The sequence below is a fragment of the Oncorhynchus kisutch genome, linkage group LG1 (assembly GCF_002021735.2).
Source record: "Oncorhynchus kisutch isolate 150728-3 linkage group LG1, Okis_V2, whole genome shotgun sequence".
NCBI classification, from domain to species: Eukaryota; Metazoa; Chordata; class Actinopteri; order Salmoniformes; family Salmonidae; genus Oncorhynchus; species Oncorhynchus kisutch.
The window spans coordinates 14,323,733-14,349,338 of NC_034174.2; the positions used below are offsets into that span (position 1 = coordinate 14,323,733).

The 25,606-nt window shown below is 41.2% G+C and overlaps 1 pseudogene; it reads left to right on the top strand.

Annotated features, from left to right (window-relative positions):
* LOC109899082 (protein phosphatase 1H-like) lies at positions 1 to 24,499 on the top strand (annotated as a pseudogene).
* Positions 24,500 to 25,606: the final 1,107 nt, after the last annotated feature.

Sequence of the window (25,606 nt, forward strand, 5' to 3'; positions counted from 1 at the left end):
ATTTTCAGTGAGGAAAACAGTGCCTGTCAAACGTCACATGAGGCCGGAAACGATCGCTTCTTGAAATGCTGTTTATAGTCTTTGGATCATTTTGTTCTTCGCTACGTTAGTATTGGGTTATTAATTAATTTATGTTTCGGGTTAGGTTATTATTCCCACCGCAATGATAAGTAAAGTAAAAAATGCGATGTCCACGCTGGTGGGAGGAATGATACCCCACGGTCATCACCAGCACCACGGATCCGGGAACGTTCATCACCAGAACTGTCACCAGGACGGTCTGCCTCCACTGTTCCCTTACGGTCGACCGGAGTTCCTGGACCTTACATCGGAGCTTCTTCAATACTCGACAGACCATGCATCTCGACCTGTGCTGACTTTGAAGAGGGACAGCAGGCTTCCCTGGCGGACAGGATACGCAGAGTGAGTGGTTTCTCGACTGGTCATTCATATGCACTGTTGACAATAAAAGCGTTTTAGTGTTGCAGTAGAGAACGCAGTTAACGGTGTGGCGCGAATATGGACACGGTGTTGCTATTGCAAATTCACCAAATAGCACACAGCCTTCTGCTGCTGCTGAAACTGCTGCTGTAGCAGCCACTGTCTGGTTACTATGAAACAGTGTAACACACAATGAACTGCTACAGTTGTTGCAGTTCAATATTTTGGGGGATCTTGTGATTAATAGGATCTCGCAAAATGTAGGATAAACAAAAACGTAGTCTATGATCATTTGTGCACGTCAATAATGATTTATTATAAACCGTTTCTTTCTTAATTGTACATCAAATAATATAAATCATGTGATTTAAAGCTATTGCTGTGTCTTAAAGGATATGGATGGACTGTGTACTACTATACTACTTGAACTTGTCAAAATACGTTTGGTCTCTTTCATAAAGATTCAATAAGTCGCATAGTTCAGTTTCTTTTTCACGGTTCTTTTGCTTTAGTTTTGCAATGACTTTGCCAGTATATGGCCAGACGAACCAAATCTTGGGCCTTGGCATCGGAGAGAAAATGTTACTCTTTTCACCAAATTTCCTGCAATTCTGCACATTACAAGAGTACAAGAAATAGGGTGTTGAAAAATGTATAATTGGTGGAGTACTGTGGATACCTGTAAACCTCCCAGGGCCATGTTGCCCAGGGTGAAGAACATACATTGTAGAAGAATAATGTTACATTGTATTGTATTACACCCTCTAAATGTTATTTATCCACAGATCCCTTGGCCACAATGTGTTTCATCTTTTGTAGGGCTAGGCGATATGGACAAAATATTTTTCACATTTGTGATGGTATTTGACATTATTTTATGTTTTTGAATAATAAAAGTTCAAAATCGTTTTTTATAAGTAGTTCATGACCCCAGGGTGGCAACAGTTAAATTACAAGTGATTTTAGCCATTCTGATTGTTTTATACTGTTCAATCCAACTTCAACCCAAATACATTTTCAGCATTTTCATCAATGTCTGCATTTCCTGCACTTGTTATAATTTCCACACAGTATGATGTGGGTAGAAAAAGCTAGGCCTAATTCATTGTTGAACTGTTAAAATCATGGAAATATAATGATTATTCTAATTCTATAGTTGGAATATAGTGGGCAGCACTTTGAATACATTGTTGTTTGATGAAAAAAGCCAGGGAGGAATGTTTGTGACTGGGTATGAACCGTGTCGGTCAGTGTTTCCCAAGGGACCCTAATTAGATGTTACATGACATGTTTTCTCTTCATGTAGCTAGCTTGTTTTTGCATTGTCAAGAACCAGCACGTAAGCATTTTGTTGGATGGTGTATACCCAGGACTCCGAAGTGCTTCCAATTTGGTGGCACATGCGACTTAAAATGTTGCTGTGCGACCAGTACTTTTATTTTGGGAGCAACCAAAAAATGATCCAATAAAGAACAAAATGTGTAACAACAACACTCCTCTCTTCACTGCTCAAGCAAGACAGGCTGATACATTGTTTACCAATCATAACCAATCATAATGCTACAAATGTTCTGTTTAATATATTACATTTGTTTGTCCAAAACGAATCACCAATGTAAATATGTTTGCATTTGCACTTTTCAATACAATTATTAAAAGTTATTTTAATGATTTTGTCTTGCCCACTCTCGAGTGATGTGTTCTACATCATCAAAGTATCAACTGATGACAATTAAGAATGATAGGACAGTCATTTGCAGTAAAAAATAAATAAATGCAATCTGGTGCTCCAAGATTTTGTCTGGTGCTCCTTACTTTTTAAAGTTAGGAGCACCTGTGCTACCAATGAAAATGTTATTTTAGAGCTGTGTATACCATGTGTGTCCCATACATATAACTAATAAAACATGAAAACTAGCTAGCGCTAGCTAACATATTCACGCTTCCACTATAGACCTTTATAATTCATAAAGGTAATGTTAACTGGCATATATTATCTCACACAAGCAAAATATACAGCATAAGCTCTCCTAAGCCTGTGTTAACCTCAGACCTTATTTTCATCATTTATCCCCATTAATTTCCCCCCATAGGAATGGCTGAAAAAGCCAAAGGTAACTTATTTCCAGCTTTTAGGACTACAAGCTGGCGAGCTCTATTCCTCTCTGATTTAAAATATACCGTTGCACAAACAACATGCTGATCTAGACCTACACCAGCACAAATACCAGGCTGTATTAGCTAGCTACCTTTGCCCGGACTCTTTGTACATTTAGCTAGCTTGATAGCCAGCTAACTAGCGATTAGCATTTATCGGCCAACACATTTTATTTTAGTCACAATTTACTAAGATAAGACAAACTAGCTGTTTGCAGACAGTTAGATACACAAACTAATAGTGTAATTATAGAACACTTGTGGATTTATATTAAGAATGCAAAGTGGAAATCTGCATCGTCGTCACCAACATTTTGTTGTATCTGACCGTGCAGACAGAGTGAATGGCACGGCTTGAGTAACAAGAGGCAAGGCTTGGTGTCGGAAGAGCATGGGGAAGTGGCATGCAGGACGAGAGGGAGAGAGATGACTCAAGTAGCAAACAGAGAAAACTATAAAAACGCTTATTACACGCACCAGAGTGGCATATCACATTTAACAAACCAAACATTGAAATACCATTATAGAAGGTCAAGTTTAATCCAAAACTGGTCCTTGCATCAATACCGATATATAGTAAAATATGGTTTACTACCCAGTCCTAATCTGTTGTTGTTAGTAATAGTCATTAAAAATATATATATATATAATATTTTGTTAATTAAGGACAATAGGTTTTTCAACCACTCCACAAGTTTTGGCAAGTCGGTTAGGGCATCTACTTTGTGCATGACACAAGTAATTTTGCCAACAATTGTTTGCACACAGATTATTTCACTTATAATTCACTGTATCACAATTCCAGTGGGTCAGAAGTTTACATAAACTAAGTTGACGGTGCCTTTAAACAGCTTGGAAAATTCCAGAAAATGATGTCATGGCTTTAGAAGATTCTGATAGGCTAATTGACATCATTGGAGTCAATTGGAGGTGTACCTGTGGATGTATTTCAAGGCCTACCTTCAAACTCAGTGCCTCTATGCTTGACATCATGGGAAAATCAAAAGAACTCAGCCAAGCCCTCAGAAAATAAATTGTAGACCTCCACAAGTCTGGTTCATCCTTGGGAGCAATTTCCAAATGCCTGAAAGTACCATGTTCATCTATACAAACAATAGTACGCAAGTATAAACAATAGTACCAAGCAGCCATCATACCGCTCAGGAAGGAGACGCGTTCTGTCTCCTAGAGATGAACATAGTTTGGTGTGAAAAGTGCAAATCAATCCCAGAAAAACAGCAAATGACCTTGTGAAGATGCTGGAGGAAACAGGTATAAAAGTCTATATCCACAGTAAAACGAGTCATATATCGGCATAACCTGAGAGGCCGCTCAGCAAGGAAGAAGCCACTGCTCCAAACCCGCCCCAAAAAAGCCAGACTACGGTTTGCAACTGCACATGGGGACATAGATTGTACTTTTTGGAGAAATGTCCTCTGGTCTGATGAAACAAAAATAGAACTGTTTGGCCATAATGACCATCGTTATGTTTGGAGGAAAAATTGGGAGGCTTGCAAGCCGAATAACACCATCCCAACTGTGAAGCACGGGGTTGGCAGCTTCATGTTGTGGGGGTGATTTGCCGCAGGAGGGACTGCTGCACTTTCCAACATAAATGGCAACATGAGCAAGAAAAATTATGTGGATATTTTGAAGCAACATCTCATGACATCAGTCAGGAAGTTAAAGCTTGGTCACAAATTGATCTTCCAAATGGACAATGACCCCAAGCATACTTCCAAAGTTGTGGCAAAATGGCTTAAGGACAACAGAGTCAAGGTATTGGAGTGGCCACCACAAAGCCCTGACCTCAAACCTATAGAAAATGTGTGGGCAGAACTGAAAAAGCGTGTGTGAGCAAGGAGGCCTACAAACCTGACTCAGTTACACCAGCTCTGTCAGGAGGAATGGGCCAAAATTCACCCAATTTATTGTGGGAAGCTTGTAGAATGCTACCCAAAACGTTTGACCCAAGTTAAACAATTTAAAGACAATACTACCAAATACTGATTGAGTGTATGTAAACTTCTGACCCACTGGGAATGTGATGAAAGAAATTAAAGCTGAAATAAATCATTCCTCTACTATTATTCTGACATTTCACATTTTTTAAATAAAGTGGTGGACCTAACTCACCTAAGACAGGGAATTTTTATTTTGATTAAATGTCAGGAATTGTGAAAAACTGAGTTTTAATGTATTTGGCTAAGGTGTATGTCAACTTCTGACTTGAACTGCACATAGATTGGATGTATTATTTCATCAAACTGCAACAGCTAAATTAGTGGCATTAAAAGTGTGTATTTAGTTTGGCACACCCATTTTAGAATGGAGAAGAATTTAGCTGCTCTGTCTCTACCGATGATCATTACTAAGTCCATATATAACCTCCATGCTGTTTTTTAAAGTGTAGTCCAAATCACTCTAGTCAGGACAGGGTGGAAATAATGAGCACACAGTGAAGATGGACTCTGGACGCTCCAGCTGGTCAAACTTAACAATGTAAGTTCAGATGTGGTCATTTTGATATCAGAATTTGCATGCAGTCACCTATCCCAGTCACAACTCTTTTCTGTCCTCTACATTAATGACCTCGTCTTCACTACGGTCAGGACAGCAGACTAAAGAACGGTCTCTTCAGACTGAAAGCACTCTGGCCTCCAGCAACTTTAGACTCCAGAGAGTCCCTCCCCTCCCATCTCCTCTGGCTCCTGACACTTACTATATCTGTGTCTTACCTAGATCCCTTATGGAATGGCACTTAACCATGTCACACACACAACTGTGGTTTCTGCCGTTTGATTTAATGCATGTTATACAATTGTTCATGGCCCCTCATTTGAATGCACTTATTGTAAGTCGCTCTGGATAAGAGCGTTTGCTAAATGATAATGTCAATGTAATCTCCTCGTGGCATCAGTTGACAGATCCTTCACTGATTCACTGAGTGAGGCTGAGATAATGTTAAGCAGCCAGTGTGGCCAGTGTGCTGATGTTCATCATTGCAGTACAGTTGATTATATTGTTAAATTGTGACACCTATGGCAAACCAGACAGCTACCAATGCTATTCCAGCCTTGGAACTGTTTGGAGGCATTATACTGCATACTGTGTCAATATTTTCACATTGGGTGCATACCCAGAGTGCATTCACACACACACACACACACACACACACACACACACACACACACACACACACACACACACACACACACACACACACACACACACACACACACACACACACACACACTTCCTCAAAGCAGTTGCCTCACAGTATAAACAATTAGCAAACAACAGATCTGTGATCTGTCTGTGAAAGCTTTTAGGTGGGAACAGAGAGTCACAGTAAGGCTTACTGTACAGGAATTCAAAGGACGGCTCTAGCTTTTTTCAAAGTTGGCATGCTGGAGCTCAGAAGCCTTTTGAATTACTCATACAGTAGCAATCCATCTCAGTGAGCCTGGCATCAATTATCTGTAACCCGGAACTACCTTCCATTACATTCCACTTTAAAAGCCTTCAGTCAAATTATATTAGAAGCTGTCATGCCCTGAGCTTTTTATGTCTCTATTTTGGTTTGGTCAGGGTGTGATTTGGATGGGCATTCTATGTTCCTTTTTCTATGTTTTTGTATTTCTTTATTTTGGACTGGTATGGTTCTCAATCAGGGACAGCTGTCTATCTGTCACGTTCTGACCTTTATTTCCTGTGTTTTGTATTTTAGTTAGTATGGTCAGGGCGTGAGTTGGGTGGGCAGTCTATGTTTGATTTTCTACGATTTGGGGTTTTCTATGTTTCAGCCTAGTATGGTTCTCAATCAGAGGCAGGTGTCATTAGTTGTCTCTGATTGAGAATCATACTTAGGTAGCCTGGGTGTCACTGTGTGTTTGTGGGTGATTGTTCCTGTCTTTGTGTTTTGCACCAGATAGGGCTGTTTAGGGTTTCACACGTTTCTTGTTTTGTTGTATCAGTTGTTCATGTTTACTTATTAAAAGAACCATGGACACTTACCACGCCGCATATTGGTCCTCTGATCCGTTTCGCCTCTCCTCTTCGGAAGAAGAGGAGGAAATCCCTTACACTATCGTTGTCTCTGATTGGGAACCATAGTTAGGTAGCTTTTCCCACAGGGTTTTTGTGGGTAGTTTGTGGGTAATTTCTGTTTAGTGTTTGCACCTTACAGGACTGTTTTGGTTATGCTCTTGTTTATTTTTGTTATAGTGTTCAGTTTTAATAAAGAAAGCATGAACACTTACCACGCTGCGCTTCGGTCCAATGATTCCTCATCTTGCGACGACGAATATCGTTACAGAAGCACAATTTACAAATCGCCCAAAAAGGCTGTGAACACTACCTAAACCAAATAGGCTGTGAACACTGCCTAAAACAAATAGGCTGTGAACACTGCCTAAACCAAATAGGCTGTGAACACTGCCTAAACTAAAAAGGCTGTGAACACTACCTAAACCAAATAGGCTGTGAACACTGCCTAAACCAAAAAGGCTGTGAACACTACCTAAACCAAATAGGCTGTGAACACTGCCTAAACCAAAAAGGCTGTGAACACTGCCTAAACCAAAAAGGCTGTGAACACTGCCTAAACCAAATAGGCTGTGAACACTGCCTAAACCAAATAGGCTGTGAACACTGCCTAAACCAAAAAGGCTGTGAACACTACCTAAACCAAATAGGCTGTGAACACTGCCTAAACCAAAAAGGCTGTGAACACTACCTAAACAAGACCTCAAAGTCTAAATGTTTGTGTGTTTACTTTTCAGATGTTTCTACCTGTAAACTACTTTTGAAAGTTCAATCGTTATATATACTGAACAAAAATATAAACGCAACATGTAAAATGTTGGTCTCATGTTTTATTAGCTGAAATAAATAATCCCAGAAATGTTCCATACGCACAAAGCTTATTTCTCTCAAATTCTGTGCATGAATATCTTTACGTCCCTGTATGTGAGCATTTCAACTTTTCCAATATAATCCATTAGTGTGGCATATCAAGATGCTGATTAAATATCAGGATCATTACACAGGTTCACCTTGTGCTGGGGACAATTTAAAATGTGCAGTTTTGTCACACAACACAATGCCACAGATGGCTCAAGTTTTGAGGGAGCGTGCAATTGGCATGCTGACTGCAGGAATGTCCACCAGAGCTGTTGCCAGAGAATGTAATGTTAATTTCTCTACCATAAGCTGCCTCCAACGTCGTATTAGAGAATTTGACAGTGCTTCACAACCACAGAAACCGTGAAACTACGCCAGCCCAGGACCTCCACATTCGGCTATGCCCTCCCAGGCCCACCCCTGACTGCGCCCCTGCCCAGTCATGTAAAATACATAGATTAGGGCCTAATGAATGTATTTAAATTGACTGATTTCCTTATATGAATTGTAACTCAGTAACATCTTTGAAATTGTTTCATGTTGCATGTATGTTTTTGTTCAGTATATAATTATAGAACCTTGTAAGTACAAGGTTTTGACTATTCTATTACCATATTTCCCCTCAATATATTTTGTACCACCCTCCTTATCTCACTCTCAGTGTAATAGAGCGAACAGTTTAACACCTCCAAATGTAATATCAGATCAACTATCACGTGTTCATAAGATAATAAATTAACTTGAATAAACAGTTTTACTACTATATTTTCTTCTGAGAACTTGAATAGTTTGAGAAGTTTGGAGGCCATTGTCATGCAGGTCCTCCTACACTACAACAACTCACTGCATGCTTGAGAAACTGTGACAGGAAACCACAGGCACCTCAGGCAGGAAGAGATCATCTTGACTTCTGGTGATAAACTTGTATGGCTTTCTTAGAAAACTGATTATGAATTAAGTTAGAATCAGAGTTATTTTGACCACCAAGTTCACTTTGTTAATGAAATGTGACTCTTTCTCATTTTTGTCATGGGATGAAGTCAAACATGAGGCAGTGCAATGGTTAATAACCTCTCCCTCAATGTAACAAAATGAAGGAGCTGATCGTGAACTTCAGGAAGTAGCAGAGAGAGCATTCTCCCATCCACATCGACCTGGCCGCAGTGGAGCTGGTGAAAAGCTTTAAGTTCCTCAGCATGCACATCACTGACGACCTGAAATGGTCCATTCACACAGCCAGTGTGGTGAAGAAGGCGCAACTGTGCCTCTTCAGCCTTAGGAGGCTGAAGAAATTTGGCTTGGCCCCTAAGACCCCCACAAACTTCTACAGATGCACAACTGAGAGTATCCTGTCGGGCTGTATCACCGCCTAGTACAGAAATTGCAACGTCCACAGCCGCAGGGCTCTCCAGAGGGTGGTGCGGTCAGCCCAACGCATCACCGGGGCACACTGCCTGCCCTCCAGGACATCTACAGTACCCGGTGTCACAGGAAGGCCAAGAAGATCATCAAGGACATCAGCCACCCAAGCCATGACCTGTTCACCACACTACCATCTAGAAGGAGTAGACAGTGCAGTTTTATCAAAGCTGGACCGAGAGACTGAAAAACAGCTTCTATCTCCAGGCCATCTGACTGTTAAATAGTCACCACTAGCTGGCTTCTGCCCAGTACCCTGCCCTTAAATTCAGTCACTGTTACTAGCATGCTACCACCCGTACTCAACCCTGCTGCACCTTACTCAATGTTACTACTTGGCTACCACCCATACTCAATCCTGCTGCACCTTAGTCACTGTTACTAGCTGGCTACCACCTGTACTCAATCATGCTGCACCTTAGTCACTGTTACTAGCTGGCTACCACCTGTACTCAATCATGCTGCACCTTAGTCACTGTTACTAGCTGGCTACCACCTGTACTCAATCATGCTGCACCTTAGTCACTGTTACTAGCTGGCTACCACCCGTACTCAACCCTGCTGCACCTTAGTCACTGTTACTAGCTGGCTACCACCTGTACTCAATCATGCTGCACCTTAGTCACTGTTACTAGCTGGCTACCACCCGTACTCAACCCTGCTGCACCTTAGTCAATGTTACTAGCTGGCTACCACCTGTACTCAATCATGCTGCACCTTAGTCACTGTTACTAGCTGGCTACCACCCGTACTCAATCATGCTGCACCTTAGTCACTGTTACTAGCTGGCTACCACCCGTACTCAACCCTGTTGCACCTTAGTCACTGTTACTAGCTGGCTACCACCCGTACTCAACCCTGCTGCACCTTAGTCACTGTTACTAGCTGGCTACCACCTGTACTCAATCTTGCTGCACCTTAGTCACTGTTACTAGCTGGCCCCCGTACTCAACCCTGCTGCACCTAAGTCACTGTTACTAGCTGGCTACCACCTGTACTCAATAATGCTGCACCTAAGTCACTGTTACTAGCTGGCTACCACCCGTACTCAACCCTGCTGCACCTTAGTCACTGTTACTAGCTGGCTACCCCCCGTACTCAACCCTGCTGCACCTTAGTCACTGTTACTAGCTGGCTACCACCTGTACTCAATAATGCTGCACCTAAGTCACTGTTACTAGCTGGCTACCACCCGTACTCAACCCTGCTGCACCTAAGTCACTGTTACTAGCTGGCTACCCCCCGTACTCAACCCTGCTGCACCTAAGTCACTGTTACTAGCTGGCTACCACCCGTACTCAAGCCTGCTGCACCTTAGAGACTGTTGCCCTATATACATAATCATTGAACACTGGTCACTTTAATGATGTTTATATATACTGTTTTACCCACTTCATATGTATATACTGTATTCTAGTCAAGGATCATCCAATATAACTACTGCTGTACACACCTTTTCTATTCATATACTGTCAATACTGTCTAAACACACCATCATACACATGTATATTTATATTCCGGTTTCGTGTGTATTGTTTTGTATTGTTAGGTATTACTGCACTGTTGGAGCTAGAAACACAAGCATTTTGCCGCACCTGCGTCTAACATCTGCAAATATGTGTACGCAACCAATAACATTTGATTTGATTCGATTCAATGAATTTTAATCATCATCACTGTGGTTTGTGATGTATGCTAAATTCTCTTGAGAGGATGAATTATACAACAAATTTGAGCACAAAATGCAGATGGTTCTCTACAGTATGTCATCATTACTTAGAAAAAAGGAATGAACGATTTTCATCAGCAACAAAATAACTTACCCAACTGATGAGGAAGTTGGTAGAACTGGAGGCTTCCTCTTTTGAACGTCTCCTACGTGAGTGAGCAAACAGATGTTCTTCTGTTTAACGCAGACAAAGTATTTCAGTCACATGTTTACAATGACTGAAACTGTGCCTTGATGGGAAAATATGTCACAAATTGAGTAGAACGTGATCTTCATTGTTTTGTTTTCGTACATCATGAAGACCAGGGAATGACTGGCTTGCACTTTAATGGACTCACTGAAATGAATGTCTATTTACTCGTAGGCATACAGTACATTCCTTGGTTGCCAGATTAGTTATAATGAAATAGATATTGCATATGTGACACATACAAAATAAATCCCATGAATTGTGAGATGTAAAATGTTTGTGAACATTTTGTAAAAGCTGAAGCTCAAAACAAATGACTGGACTTTGGCATCCAGCAGGCAAAAAAAACAAGGCCTCTCTAACCCAATGTATGATATTGACAAACCAGTTGCAGATGTGTTGTAAACAATGATTTATATAATGCACTAGATGACTGATAGGGGGTGCTGTGTTGAAGCCACCGTGAATATATCGGCACTCCTCCAACATTGTAAAAAATACAGAAATGCATTTATTCATGTAGTTTTTGGCCACATTTACTCTACTACAGACACTTCAGTGCATACTTTATATTATGTGAGCTTAACATAAACATTTAATAAATGTAAAATATTAAAACATCCTTAAAGTATAATTGTTTGAGATCTTTTAAGTTTGCTAATGTTACTGTCCCCACTACAACAAAAAAATACTTTTGAAACATGTAAATGAAATACTGAAGAATTTCATTAATTCCTATGGAGGACTGTTCCCGAGTGGCGCAGCGGTCTAAGGCACTGCATTGCTGGATCCCTGGTTCAAATCCAGGCTGTATCACATCCGGCTGTGATTGGGAGTCACATAGGGCGGTGCACAATTGGCCCAGGTTTGTCTGGGTTTGGCCGGGGTAGGCCGCCATTGTAAATAAGAATTTGTTCTTAACTGACTTGCCTAGTTAAATAAAAGTGTCAATATGTCTGACTGGTGACTTCAAAGCCTCTCAATGTCCAATACGTAGCATCATCAATCCAGGGTTTATATACATCATTGGTTGTAAAACATGGACCAACATGACCTGGCCTTAAAGTTGACATGACCCCGATGACTTGTAATTCATGTCCCTGTCATCAGGACTAATGCTCCCATGGCCACTACGCTACGGTGCCAGCTTACTGATTACAAACTGGATGGCTTTTTATAATCATGATTTGGGCAGCCATTGCTGTTTCTACCTCATATTAGAACACTGATATCAGAACATCAAACCAAATAAGGATCATTTCCCTCTACCTGTTGAAATAGCATTTATTTTGCCAAATTTGACATAGCCCTTTTGCCACCTTCATATAGCAAGATATTTGCTTAAAGGTGTACTATGCAAAAATCAATCTGCCATTTCCTGATTGCTAAAATTTGAATAATTTGCATAATTTCAGTTTATGTGACAAAACAAGCAAGTATATTTTCCATAACCAAAAATATTGGAGTTTCAGCTGTTGAAACCTAGTGTACAAAACCGAAAGTAAAAGACGCAAAAACTAAACTTAAGAACAGGAAGCATAGAAATAGCACACATAGAACAGATTTACCGGTTCTTAGACTTGCTTTCAATGAGAATGGCAGAGATATAACACACATTTCTATGTGAATTTGGTCAGGTCACCCAAAAAGTGACATATTTCAGCTTTAAGAATGATTTCTGAAGGATATGTATAGGCTTAACTAAGCGTTTAAAGTTATAACTTGTTTAGTGCAAGACCATTGTGAAAAGGTGACAGTCAGTATCTTGACTCTGCCCACCATCATCATGATCCTAGACAGGTGGCTAATGTACATGATGGACCAGCTTGTAAACCTGTTGGTTAGATATCACCCATCCTCTCAGGTGATGAAATATCTCTCCTCTGTATGACTGGGGTAAGGGCACAGCTGTATAAACGACTCTCTCTTTCTTCACACTACTCCTAGTACATCATTAATAATAATTTGGTGGGTGCTTATATTTGTCCTATTTCACAGATGTACAAATATGTATAATTAATATGTGTATTGGAAATGTTTTTTTTTTGTGTAATCTAACTCTCCCTGAGACACCCACTGAGAGTGGAGTCACAGCCAGGATCTGCCATTATCAATGGCGACCATTGACAGAGTTTTCACCTTGTCGGCTCAGGGATTTGAACTAGCGACCTTTCATTTACTGGCCCAATGGTCTATCTGCTAGGCCACCTCTGTAATAGTTAGGGACACTTTAAGGATTATGCTCCAATTTGTGCAATACATTTTTACAATACGATCCGGCTAAATCCCATTGTTCTAAATACCGCTAATTGAATCTGAAAAGGCTATAAAAGTGGCTTGACCCTGTTGGATCCTCGCACCGAAGTGGCAGAGAATCATCGTTTCTCAGCTTTAACGGTACAACAGGGGTGAAACCTTTTGGCAGCCCCTCTCCTGAATCACAAAGCCCTAAGGATAATGGCTTTGTAATGTAATGCATGACTTCATTCCATTTCAGTGTCCTGAAAAGTGTAAACATTGCAGTGATCTGAGGTGAAGGGAGAGAGCTGGAAACTGTCCTCTGTGGCCAAATATTCTTAAAGGGGCTATACTATATCTAATACATGTGAATGGATAGTATGATATTAACTATGGTAGTAGTATGAGAAATGAGTATGAGAAAAAAAAACACTCCACCTCTACTTACTCTATTACTGCAGTGTCTACTCCCACATACTGCAAGCACAGTCACATGCCCACTGAGCCCCAGTCCACTGAGATGGTCAGAATATGAAGTCATGCTGCACAAAGTCATTATCGTTAAGCAGCATAGGCCAGTAATGAAAACACTTAATCCCAGTCCTACAGCACTATCTGTTCCACTTTATGTTTTTACATAGATCATAACATTACTATCTCACCATGACAAATGCCACCATGCCACGCTGATAGGCTCTCATTAGTGATTTATCTGAGATGCACCTTGGTTGGGTGATTTGCCTGTCTAGCTCCTGAACCAAGGAGACGTGTATATATTTTCTCATGGATTTATAATATCCCCATACCTTCTTTACCACCATCCTACCCACCCCAGGACCATCAATGCTGGGAAGAGCATGCTAAATGAGGACCAAGCGTCCTGTGAGCTGCTCTACGTGAAGAAGCTGAGTGACAAAAAACAGAGCAACTCCACACTGCTGGATGACAATGGGGTGAGACTACCTGAAGTCATAGAATGTTGAGCATTAGTTCTAGTATTTCTGATTATATTAGTAGACGGCCCATAAAGTAGGCCTACAGCACTACAATAGGAGAGTAGGCAAAGCATGCACGCATCCCGGTCAAATGTCTGCATTCGATGTACTACTGCCTCTATAGTGAAGGTTGGACCCTTGGTGACATACTACAGCAAGGTTCACCCAGGTCTCTCTCTAAAACAAACATGTCTGTTTAAATGTCTCCAGTCTAAACTTTGAAGAACCAGACGTCATTGGGTGGCTGGGGATTTGTTTTTTTCCCTGGCAAAGCAAAGACAATCTCCTTAAGACTGACCGATGTATGCTGCTGTATTTAGAAACAGCTTTGTGTGGGTCCGTAGAGCAGCTAACCGCCCCTAGCACACAAAGCCAAAAACCCACTCACTAAGAGATGGCTCCATAATCTCTCAAATGTATTTACACAGCAGAGTCTATAGCAGTCGATACAGTGCTGTTCAAAGGGTTGTGTCATGTCGGGTCAATCACTCCCGTCCTTCTGCTGGCCTCCCAACCCCCTCCTCTATTCTCCTTGTTCACCCTCTGTCCCTCCCATTCATTAATTACATCATTGCTTCGTGTGCCCCTCCTCCTCTAGTCCAGTAAGAGGTTAACAGAGTTCCATGCTGCTGTCCATTCTGTGCACTGGGCTCTTAGATATGTCCTAACTGCCTGAACATACACTACTACACTATACTTAACACTATTACTTCTTGGCATAGGCGCAAAAGAAGATGGTGAGAAGTAAGATTCACTGGTTTGGTGGAAATCTAGTTAGTGGGATTTACCAGCATAAAGAAATCCTGTGGAAGGGAATATAATCAAGTGGAATATTCACTGTCTTAATATTCGCTGTCTTTAGGAGGTTTTTCTGTGGCACAGTAACTGCTGTCATTGTGAACATATTTACTATGATGTGGTGTCATGAAGTTAGAATGATTCCCATCCATTTTCTGACAGAAATGTCCACACTGGAAATCCTTTAGGCATTCACTGAGCTTGTAATTCTCATTGAGTTAAAATCTTGCAAGAGACTTGTTAGAGAGACCCATGTGGCCAATTTTATTTTTATCTCCTTTCTTACTGTCAGACTAATTGTATTGATATATCTAAATGCATGTTTGATATGATTTGATCTTTATTTGACTTAAACTTTTTCCAGGATGGGACAGGAATCCCTCTGCAGTATTGGGGCATGTTTGACGGCCACGCTGGCTCAGGGTGTGCCATCATGGTGTCCAAACTCCTCCATCGCCTTATCAGAGACAGAATGGAGGACATTGCCCACCTGCTGGAGAACCCCTCTGCGGCGCTCCCTATCTGCCTGGCCAATAATGGCAGCCCCTACCAGGGGGCGGTGAAGAAGGGGGCGAATGCCACCCAGGACTCAGAGAAACCTGACGCCATCTCTGATCCCTCCATCCGGTTCCACATGGAGAAGGCTGTCAGTCTGGAGAGTCTGATCATGGGTGTCATAGAAAACGCCTTCAAACAGATGGTAAGACACAGGTGTACGCTCACAGCATATCACCCTACTTTGTGAAATAGAGCTCTACTAATCTCGCGAGGCCATTCTTCCAAATCTCCTCTCAGCGAAGCCTGGGCATCTGAGGCTAGCGTTTTACCACATTAGAGACAGGATACAGTAGCTAGTGAGCAAAATGGGTTTCACAGAATGCACTGATTATTTATCTTTTGGTAGTCGTTATCTCTCAAGTTAAGTATAACCTCTTTAATGCAATAAGTGCTACTGACTTCATTCTGCAAGCCATTGAATGAATGTTTTCTGTTCCTGTTCTGTTGATTACAGGATGAACTGATAGAGAAAGAGAAGATGTCCTATACCATCTCTGGTGGTTGTTGTGCCTTGGCTGCCATTCATTTGATGGGGAAGCTCTACGTTGCCAATGCAGGAGACAGCAGGTATGTCAACAGATCAAACTGATAGCAGCAGGATTGATTAATGCCCTAATGGCTAATGACTGATGTATTACAGGCCTGCTTGTTGTACACATTCAACTCAATGTATTTGATTTCAGTCACTCAATGCAGAGTTGAATGACTGAAACATAGTATAAAGGAAGTGATAACATGATGCCCATAGCCATTGATTCGAAGAGGTTTCCTTTGGTCATGCTCATAATAATGTCACACAGCAGTTCTTTCGACCTCTGTTGGCCACTCTTTGTACTGCAACACCATTCATCATGAACCGTAAGCTCCTGGTAGAACTTGCCCATAGGCACAGATCTAGGATCAGTATACTGTTTGTCAATCTTAGTCTAAACCGACTTTAGATCAGTGTCTAGTGGCAATAATCATCCAGTAACATCCCTGGACTTCATGCTGTGTCATCCCTCTTAACACCACATTATCTGCCTTGAGGGTCCTCCTAATATGGGGTCACATTATGGTGTCTGTCTTTGTCATCATACAGTATGTCATTGTCCCTCCCACAGAAATAGAATCATTATTCATTCTACTTTGGTTCTTCCTCTGTCTCTACAGAGCCATCATCATCCGTAACGGTGAGGTCATCCCCATGTCCAACGAGTTCACGCCAGAGTCTGAGAGGCAGCGCCTGCAGTATCTGGTGAGGACGGGGTTAATACATGTATTTATTTATTACTTATTTAAAAGGGAGATTCACTCATGAATTAAAGTTTGTCAGATGTTTTCAGACTTTAGAAGTCTGAAAACATCTGAGAAACTTTGATTTTAAAGTGTAATGTCCCTTTAACCATGTGAGTCCCATCACCACGGGATATGAATCTCTTTTCCAACGGTGCCCTGGACAAAAAGGAAGATGCAGGGGAAAGGGAGGGTGATGTTATTTAATGTCTGATTCAAACTGCATCTTTATTCATTTATTGTCGGCTTGGTGGGTGGCTGGCTGTGTGGGAGAGAGGTGGAACCCTCAGGGAGAGAGATGAATGGCACTGTGTGTTGATTGTGCATCACAGCTATATAATGTTCCACCCTCACTTGTCTTACTGCCATGACACTTCCTTGACGATATGTTTATCAGGGTTGGGGTCTATTCCATTTCAAATCCAGACAATTCAGGAAGTAAACTGAAATTCCAATTCCAACTCCAATTCTCTTCATTGCTATCCAATGTGGAAAATGTGGAATTGGAATTTGGTTGACTTTCTGAATTGACTGTAATTTACCACAACTCTGATGATCATTGCTCTATTCACATCTTAAAAATATATTTAATCAATGAGCCATTTTGTCACAAGACAAGTCAATTTGACATGACAGTTTGTCATGTAAAGTTTTGTCACTGTTTTCTCTGCCCTGTGTGTCCCTGCAGGGCTTCCTGAGACCGGAGTAGTGTTACTTTTCAGGCCATTGTATTTTTTATGATTAGGGCCAGGAGTTTTTACAGACCACATAACCTGACCAGGAAAATAATCTACTTGTTGAAAGAATAGAATCCCTAACCCGTAATCCTATTTGTTGCAGGGCTTACAAAACCATCGTAGAAGACGACCTCAAGTTCCCACTCATATATGGAGAGGGCAAAAAGGTGAAACTGGGTACTGGGTACTGGGTACTGGTGGACATCAGATGTATGGTGCTGTAAGGTCTACCATGGGTCGGTTTACATTAGATATATGGTGCTGTAAGGTCTACCATGGATAGGTTTACAGTAGATATATGGTGCTGTAAGGTCTACCATGGGTAGGTTTACAGTAGATATATGGTGCTGTAAGGTCTACCATGGGTAGGTTTACATTAGATATATGGTGCTGTAAGGTCTACCATGGATAGGTTTACATTAGATATATGGTGCTGTAAGGTCTACCATGGGTAGGGAACAGTAGATATATGGTGCTGTAAGGTCTACCATGGATAGGTTTACATTAGATATATGGTGCTGTAAGGTCTACCATGGGTAGGTTTACATTAGATATATGGTGCTGTAAGGTCTACCATGGGTAGGTTTACATTAGATATATGGTGCTGTAAGGTCTACCATGGGTAGGTTTACAGTAGATATATGGTGCTGTAAGGTCTACCATGGGTAGGGAACATTAGATATATGGTGCTGTAAGGTCTACCATGGATAGGTTTACATTAGATATATGGTGCTGTAAGGTCTACCATGGGTAGGTTTACATTAGATATATGGTGCTGTAAGGTCTACCATGGGTAGGTTTACAGTAGATATATGGTGCTGTAAGGTCTACCATGGGTAGGTTTACAGTAGATATATGGTACTGTAAGGTCTACCATGGGTAGGTTTACATTAGATATATGGTGCTGTAAGGTCTACCATGGGTAGGTTTACATTAGATATATGGTGCTGTAAGGTCTATCATGGGTAGATTTACATTAGATATATGGTGCTGTAAGGTCTACCATGGGTAGGTTTACAGTAGATATATGGTGCTATAAGGTCTACCATGGGTAGGTTTACATTAGATATATAGTGCTGTAAGGTCTACCATGGGTAGAGACAGTAGATATATGGTGCTGTAAGGTCTACCATGGGTAGGTTTACATTAGATATATGGTGCTGTAAGGTCTACCATGGGTAGGTTTACAGTAGATATATGGTGCTGTAAAGTCTACTATGTGTAGGTTAACATTAGATATATGGTGCTGTAAGGTCTACCATGGATAGGTTTACATTAGATATATGGTGCTGTAAGGTCTATCATGGGTAGATTTACATTAGATATATGGTGCTGTAAGGTCTACCATGGGTAGGTTTACATTAGATATATGGTGCTGTAAGGTCTACCATGGGTAGGTTTACATTAGATATATGGTGCTGTAAGGTCTACCATGGGTAGGAGACAGTAGATATATGGTACTGTAAGGTCTACCATGGGTAGGTTTACATTAGATATATGGTGCTGTAAGGTCTACCATGGGTAGGTTTACATTAGATATATGGTGCTATAAGGTCTACCATGGGTAGGTTTACAGTAGATATATGGTACTGTAAGGTCTACCATGGGTAGGTTTACAGTAGATATATGGTGCTATAAGGTCTACCATGGGTAGGTTTACAGTAGATATATGGTGCTATAAGGTCTACCATGGGTAGGTTTACAGTAGATATATGGTACTGTAAGGTCTACCATGGGTAGGTTTACATTAGATATATGGTGCTATAAGGTCTACCATGGGTAGGTTTACATTAGATATATGGTGCTGTAAGGTCTACCATGGGTAGGTTTACATTAGATATATGGTGCTGTAAGGTCTACCATGGGTAGGTTTACAGTAGATATATGGTGCTATAAGGTCTACCATGGGTAGGTTTACATTAGATATATGGTGCTGTAAGGTCTACCATGGGTAGGTTTACAGTAGATATATGGTGCTGTAAGGTCTACCATGGGTAGGTTTACAGTAGATATATGGTGCTGTAAGGTCTACCATGGGTAGGTTTACATTAGATATATGGTGCTATAAGGTCTACCATGGGTAGGTTTACAGTAGATATATGGTGCTGTAAGGTCTACCATGGGTAGGTTTACATTAGATATATGGTGCTGTAAGGTCTACCATGGGTAGGTTTACAGTAGATATATGGTACTGTAAGGTCTACCATGGGTAGGTTTACAGTAGATATATGGTGCTGTAAGGTCTACCATGGGTAGGTTTACATTAGATATATGGTGCTATAAGGTCTACCATGGGTAGGAGACAGTAGATATATGGTACTGTAAGGTCTACCATGGGTAGGTTTACAGTAGATATATGGTACTGTAAGGTCTACCATGGGTAGGTTTACATTAGATATATGGTGCTGTAAGGTCTACCATGGGTAGGTTTACATTAGATATATGGTGCTGTAAGGTCTACCATGGGTAGGGAACAGTAGATATATGGTGCTGTAAGGACTACCATGGGTAGGTTTACAGTAGATATATGGTGCTGTAAGGTCTACCATGGGTAGGTTTACATTAGATATATGGTGCTGTAAGGTCTACCATGGGTAGGTTTACAGTAGATATATGGTGCTGTAAAGTCTACTATGTGTAGGTTTACATTAGATATATGGTGCTGTAAGGTCTACCATGGGTAGGAGACAGTAGGCATATGGTGCTGTAAGGTCTACCTTACTGTAGGTAGAGCCACATTACTTTTCCTGACCAAGTCATGGGACATTGGATTGGCTGTACATTAAAGTATAGCTGGGTCTTCAAACCACATGTAGAGTTGCGGTTATCCTCCCGCCCTCGTCATGTTTCCCTGAAAGGAATAATGCTTAGCTGCTTAGCTTAATTGTCCCCCACGATGAAATCGGGGAGGGAACTGTGAATCTGTCTCCGTTCGTCCGTTCGTTCGTACGTTCGTCACACAAGATGTCTCAGACAGCAATGGTCCAATTTTGACTAAACTTGGGTGAATGATGCGTCTTGCCATAAAGATCTGGCATTTACAAAATTACACAGATTGGCCCAAGGCGGGAGCTACAGTAATTAACTGAAGTACTGAAATGTGTTAGTCACACGTGACATATAATTTGGCCCAAGGGGGGCGGCATCATTCGTAGGGGACGACATGTTTACTGTTGCCTTGTTTACGCTGCAGGACAGTTCACCTGCAGGACAGACATAGCAAGATATAATTTTTAGTTGTTCATTCCACTGTATGTGTGGGAGGATTTCATGGTTGTTACTGAACTCTCCCAGTCTTTAGCTGTGTGGTTAAAGATAAATGCTCCTGAGTCACTAATCCTTCATAAATGGATTTTTCTCAAATTTAAGCATATCCACAGGCACTAACCCACATTATTCACAGTGTGTGTGTGTGTGTGTGTGTGTGTGTGTGTGTGTGTGTGTGTGTGTGTGTGTGTGTGTGTGTGTGTGTGTGTGTGTGTGTGTGTGTGTGTGTGTGTGTGTGTAGGCCCGTGTCATGGCCACCATTGGGGTAACACGTGGCCTAGGGGATCATGACCTGAAGGTGTACAACTCCAACATCTACATCAAGCCCTTTCTCTCCTGCTGCCCAGAGGTGAATGAGAGATGGTATGCTCTTTGTGTCTAGGACCATTTATCGCCCACCGTCTGCAAGATCAAGACTTGTCTAGGAGCATCCTAGTGTGTTCCAAATCTTGGCTGACATCTAATGACCTAAATTTACTTTATTTTGGCTCATCAATCTATGTATTGTCCAGTATTTTATTTATTGTCCTGAAAAGCAAAGATATCTGATCCAAATTCATTGATAGATGGGAAGCCTCTATGATTTCTCCTATTATTACAGCCGTGTTTAACACTCGACCTGCACTCCTTCCCTCCCGTTTCTCCTCCAGGTGATAGTGTACGACATGTCTGAGTACGAGCACGGCCCTGACGACGTGCTGGTGATGGGTACAGATGGGCTGTGGGATGTGACCACGGACAGGGAGGTAGCAGACACAGTTTCAGGCTTCCTGTCCTGCTGCGAGCCCACTGATCCAGTGAGGTGCTGTAATCTCTAGTCTGTAATCTACACAATATTAGACATTTGATTAATTATTGAATTCATTAACAAGATAAGGTCTAAGGGTATTCCATAGCGACTGCGTTCGAGATAAGTATCGGGTCAAAGACTGTACCTGCTAGCAGCATGTGTCTCACGTTCGAAGCTACATCCATAATCGGTAAACGGTTCTGATTGAAGGATCGCTGTTTGCGTCGCCGAGCAGTGAACAATAAACTATTCAATCCAGTTTGTAGATGCTGCCTCCTCTCCAAATCAAAATATAATATGAATGCCAATGTTTTCATTTCTCTTTGCCCGTACACCTGTCTGTGGTTCACACCTGTCTGCGGTTCACACCTGTCTGCGGTTCACACCTGTCTGCGGTTCACACCTGTCTGCGGTTCACACCTGTCTGCGGTTCACACCTGTCTGCGGTTCACACCTGTCTGCGGTTCATACCTGTCTGTGGTTCATACCTGTCTGTGGTTCATACCCGTCTGTGGTTCATACCCGTCTGTGGTTCACACCTGTCTGTGATTCACACCCGTCTGTTGTCAGCTAATGAGTCCCTAAAAGCGGACAGGTGCTGCCCCAGACGAGTAGTAAAGGAAACACACAAAGCTAGGACAAAACATTGCTGCATTGCATTTGTACGATAAATATTAATATCCTTGCAATGTACTTCACTTTGGAGAGGCATTGAACTATGCACTGATTCAGAGATGTCTGAAGGACCACAGAGATGCCAGGCAAGAACAGAGCCAATGAATGGCTCTGAATGAATGGCCAATTCAATTAAGAATATGCCACAGCTAAAGGCCTATAGAGGCCAGCTAAAACCTGAAAATGAGTACTGAGTCATATCTGGGTCAACATAAGAATGGATGGGCCACATTCAGAAACTAACCAAACACAGAGACACATATAACAACATGCTTGGTAGGCAGAACTATGAGTGCTTCAATAAATAGCTTGACGTAAATATGGCAATGCCTTATTTATAAACTATAATCGAATAAACTATTGCGGTAGTGCGAAACGATACCAGGACATGTGGTCATATAGGTAAGAGCCATGCGTGAAGTTCAGCAGTAGCATAACTATGTAAGCACAGTCAACATTGTATGAATAATACTCACTACACAAACTACGACTAGGCCGTCTCTACTACTTGCGTTACCGAATGCCCATTTCCCTTCTTATTTTGTAAACTCACCTGACGCCCAAGGCGGCGGTGCCAGGGAGACAGACCTGAGGCAGAGAATGGCTGGTTGCCTTGTCATGGAAGGATGTGATTACTTATTACAGTATTACAGTTGCTACCAATTAAAACGGTGTAGATATCACAAGGTGTTGGTGGAACCTTAATTGAGGAGGACTGGCTCGTGGTAATAGGTGGAATGGTATAAATACACATGGTTTCCAGGTGTTTGATGCCATTGGCTTCGTTCCAGACATTATTATGACCCCTCCTCCTCTCAGCAGCCTCCACTGGTAAATATTGAATAATCAGGTAGCCTTGAAAAAAAACTACAGAATATTGGTTAGTAAAGGAGGAGTATTTAAATGATATCTCCACTAGAGGCCAGTATTTAGCCTGTACAAATGACTATGGTACTTTTGAAATGGCAATACCTTTTTGACAAACACCTTCACATAACACATATTTGGGATGCATTGCAAATTCAATTCATGAACATTAAAAAAATACTAATTTCAAATAAATTGCACTTTTCGATGTTTTGACCCCAACTCTTCTCATCCAGATACACGCTGGCTGCCCAGGACCTGTTAATGCGGTCGCGAGGGGTCCTGAAAGAGAGGGGCTGGCGGTTACCCAATGAGAGGCTGGGTTCAGGAGACGACATCACTTGTTATGTGATCCCCTTGGCGGGACCGGCGGGACCTGCGGGGCCCGAGACAGAGACAGAGACATGACAGGCCCTGTCCCACCACCCCGCCAGGAGAGGACTAGTTCCCTAGGACTGACCAGTGTCACTCCGTCCCCCCTACCCTAGTCTGGGGGAGGGGGAAAGAAAACACCTCTCTTGTAGGGAAGCCTCAGGTTGGAGAGCCCTGGCCCATTCCCCTGGCTTCTACAACAACACACTCACCCACCGGGTTCTCCTTATTGTTTATATTTGGTACTCCTGTAACCGGTGTTCAATAACTGACCGACTGACACATGTCCATGTCTGAAACCTGCTCTTTATGATCGCTACTTAACCAGACATCTGCCCCTGTAGTTTCACATTTGAATCTCTCTAATTGAATGGCTGATCATTTCATCAGGGTTGGTTTGGCCATCATCTTATAGCAGTGCTTGGTTCGCCCTTCTGAGTAAAATCTCCTTATTAGCTTATGACCCCCACATGTGATTTATGTCATGCTAAATTGGTAAAATAATCACATTTATGGCTTGTGTGGAGCACAGTATGACAGGTGGAGGTAGATGGCCATGCCTATTGTTTAATGCAGATAGCGTGACTCTGGTAGCAGTTGAGGGACTAGCCTCAAGTAGGAATGACGCCACCTATATAAGCTCCATGTCAAAGGTCGGGAGATGCGTCTGAAACATGGATGGGGATGAGGAAGACACAGAGAATGAAGAGGGGAAAGTCTGTGACCCGTCCCGTGCCAGTGTTTCAATGTCCAATGTCAAAGCAGCAGTGAATGATTATGAAGATGTGAAACCTGAAGCACTTTAAGACAATCTGTTTGTTTAGTGGTAATGAATTCAATGGCTTTTCTTAAATTATGTATGTTTAAAGATATCTTTTTGTTTCTTATTGTTAGTGTTGTCACCAAGAAAGTAGATTGTATTTTTTGTGTCAGAAATGACTAAGCTGGAATGAGATGTTCATGACATTAGTCTGTTGTAATGTAATTCGATCCAACTCAAATATCAAAGGGTCTTTTGGCATATAGGCGCAATGTCGTTTTGAATTTGAATGAAATAAAGCTTTCTTTCCTCTCAAAGTGATCCTATTTAATGTATCGGTTTGAGTATTTTATCCCAGATTTAAAAGATCCACACTTTTATGCTCCAATTAAATCGTGCACTGGATGAGAAAGCTTCTACTTTCTTTTCTGGAGTGACAACTTGTAGTAGAGAATCTGTTTGTCGGTATGTGATCAATTTCACTTGACTGCCTTACTAACACTCGAGGGGCATTGTGAGCCAGGGCCTGTATGTTAATATGTTAACTCATTCGTATCAAATACTTAATTTCACTCATGTTAAAAGTTTCTTAGAAAAATGTATGCCCTCAAACGTCTTACTTCTCTCTGTAGCCACTAGGTACCTTATCCAGAGCTTTTGAGAACTTTGGTTAAATACGGTATCATACATTATTGCTTTATTTATAAAAAAGAGAATAAAGTATCCTTTAATACCAAAATAAGAAGTACACTATGTTCCTTACCCATTTCCCCATATCCTTTGAACATACTCCCAGTAATTCTGAACCGTATGTTGAACTAATAAATTGGTAAATTATTGAATTATGCCTAATGCAGTTAGATATTGTCCATTCAGTCCAGGAATAAACCCTGTTAATCTTCCAGAAATGTGTGCAATCCATTACAATTATAGAGGAAATCCATTTAGACAAATAAATGACTAGGTGACTAGTTTATGTTCATTTTGACTTGTTAAATAATTGACTAGGTGACTAGTTTATGTTCATTTTGACTTGTTAAATAAATGACTAGGTGACTAGTTTATGTTCATTTTGACTTGTTAAATAAATGACTAGGTGACTAGTTTATGTTCATTTTGACTTATTAAATAAATGACTAGGTGACAAGTTTATGTTCATTTTGATGGGTTGCTAATTATAATCATTACTTAGATGTTTAATCCAGATGACAAAAATAAGGAATATTTTGTAGTACTGTAACTATAGGCTATGGAAAATTAAATGACTACCCTAAATACAAATCCTGCAACACAGTAAGCCACATATAGAATATATTTTATAGGGCAATAATAGCTTTGAGGATGCTGTTAAATAAGAACTGTTTAGGTTACCATTTTATCCACACCCTACTAGTGTTTATTTTTTATTTTTTTTTGTGTATCAAATCAAATGA